The sequence below is a fragment of the Berghia stephanieae genome, chromosome 2 (assembly GCF_034508935.2).
Source record: "Berghia stephanieae isolate SIO BIC M18660-M18661 chromosome 2, UCSD_Bste_1.3, whole genome shotgun sequence".
Lineage (NCBI taxonomy): Eukaryota > Metazoa > Mollusca > Gastropoda > Nudibranchia > Aeolidiidae > Berghia > Berghia stephanieae.
Window position 1 is genome coordinate 37,102,337 of NC_088361.1, and position 2,500 is coordinate 37,104,836.

Here is a 2,500-nt window from a genome sequence, read left to right on the forward strand (position 1 = left end):
TGGTATGACACTCGCTTTCGGATCGGAAGGTCCTGAGTTCGAGCCTCGGTCGGCGCATAGTTGAGTCCTTGGAAAAATACTATTTACTTACATTTTCTCACTGTACTCGGGTGTAAAATGAGTACCTGACCGTCAACAGCGTTGTCTCTGTCGCAAAAATTATAATATCGCTTATCAGGCGTCTTGCTCGTCCTACATGTTAGTTGTTTGCTGTTGGCTGGGGACCCCTTGTAAAGCGCTTTGAGCACGTTTAGTGGATATGACGCTATATAAACGCTCTAGTCTTTAGTTTTTAGATCAATCTTTAATCAATCTTGTACGAAAATAGTCATAAATGCATTCTATTGTATAAGACATGAAAACAACTGCATTTTCATTTTGTTATCAAGAACTTGTTTTTGTTTTTAAATGGATGATTACAAGAGCGATTTAAAATATCCTGTAAACCTACAACAATAGGGCGGGACTAGATTTTAACTCACTTTGTTAGGTCAACGAATATGATATGATAATAATAATGATTATAGTAATAAGGATGATCATACAAACATACGGGAGGAAGATTGGACAATAATGATTTTAACGTCTTGAAATTAAAAAAAAAAGAAGAAAATGACAAAATATTCCACATTTTGGTACAAGTAAAAAAAATATTAACGTTAAACACTTTAAGTGAAATTTAAATAGAAGGGATAAACGATGGCGGAAGTTAAATTTTAGGCATTCTCTCTCTCTCTCTCTCTCTCTCTCTCTCTCTCTCTCTCTCTCTCTCTCGCTCTCTCTCTCTCTCTCTCTCTCTCTCTCTCTCTTTCTTCTCTTTCTTTCTCTCTCTCTCTCCCTCTCTCTCTCTCATCTCTCTCTCTCTCTCTCTCCCTCTCTCTCTCTCTCTCTCTCTCTCTCTCTCTCTCTCTCTCTTTTCTTTTCCTTTTTTTAAATCTGTCATACTCGTTTTGTTCATTGATAAAATGAATATGACTGAGATAATGTCATTGAATACAACCAGTTTATGGTGAGCTGTCTTATAAGAGTAACTTTAGCGTCAATTGCTAAAAATTGAATAATAAGAGCAAACGAGCCATGTTTCCTGTCAGAGGTATTGCACTCTGAAAAAAAATACATGTACATAGACTTTACATGGTATCTGGGTCAGTTAGATCTGGAGATAACCCATATTATTGCCATGGTGTTGAGACCATGATAAACCATTTCAAATTAGTCAATGTGTCAATGTATCAATCACATAGGTAAATCACGCTGTCGTTACAAAACAAAAACCGGAAACAGAGCAAAACCAAATCAGTATAATTCATGCTATTCTTGACGGTAATTAACCCAACTATTTTATAAATACTTCAAAGGAAGAAAAAATATGATTAAAAGTAAACATTTAACGATCATAGCATTCCTATGTATAAATATTTGCAAGTTTCAGAAACACATGTGAATAATAGGCTTATTGACACATATTATTGTGACGACTATTCTGCATGAGGGTTTGTCCACTGTAACAAAAAGATCACAACAATTTAGGTTTAAACACACACACACACACACATATATATATATATATATTATATTATATATATATTATATATATATATATATATATTGTGTGTGTGTGTGTGTGTGTGTGTGTGTGTGTAAATAATACCTAGCAATAGGTCGAAGATGTATTGGTGATTGGGGGGGGGGGGGGGGGGGGGTGATGGGCGTTAATAACATAAACATTTAAGATTGTGTGTGAGGGAGAGACCTATCAGAGCATCCTTTAAATTGGCAATCGAGGGATAGTCCTGTCCTGTCTCCGTGTCTCCTTTGGGGTGAAGCCGAGTACTGTATGGATATTTAGAAACACACTGCCTCTTGCTGTTTTCTTTTATCTGTAAACAAACAATGTAGAGGAAAGTAAAAGACACACATTTTTACTCAAACCTTCTCAGACTGACACGAAAACATAGAACCCATCGACTCGTTAACATACATAATCAACCGATTAAACACAAAATATCGTAGGAAACATATCCTTTCTTTAAAAAAATATAGCATTGTTGAGAACATTGTGCTTATTTGAGTCAATAAAAAAAATTGATACGGCGCACAACTCTACTGAAAGATTTGAAAATTAGAAATGTATTTTTTACAGATAGATAAACAGATAACTTGATTTCCTTTTATAATTTAAAGTCAGTTTGAAAGTTCGTTGAGTCAAACAGATATCATAAAATATGTACCAACGACGACACTTGACTCCCAAAATCAACTAATTTTGACACTGTAAAAAGTTGTCAATTTGCGTCATCTATTTATGACCTCAAGTATTATTATTACTTCCGTTGTGTTGTTGATTTAGCGGTGATCAGTGTTGTTATGTATGTTCTAATTGCGTGTATGTTTGTGTGTGTGTGTGTGCGTGTGTGTGTTGGTGTTTGTGTGTGTGTGTTGTGTGTGTGGTGTATACATGTGTGTGTGGGTGTTGGCATTTTTCAGCAAATCGTGGCAT

General features: G+C 35.3%; 1 protein-coding gene across 1 annotated transcript in view; it reads right to left on the bottom strand.

The window, feature by feature from the left end:
• Positions 1 to 1,706: 1,706 nt before the first annotated feature.
• Positions 1,707 to 2,500, bottom strand: part of LOC144966777 (potassium voltage-gated channel protein Shaw-like) — a 52,787-nt gene continuing 51,993 nt past the window's right edge. Inside the window, exon 6 of the mRNA XM_078903556.1 lies at positions 1,707 to 1,880. The gene's annotated coding sequence lies outside the window, so the exon portion shown is untranslated. The remainder of the gene's footprint in view (positions 1,881 to 2,500) is intronic.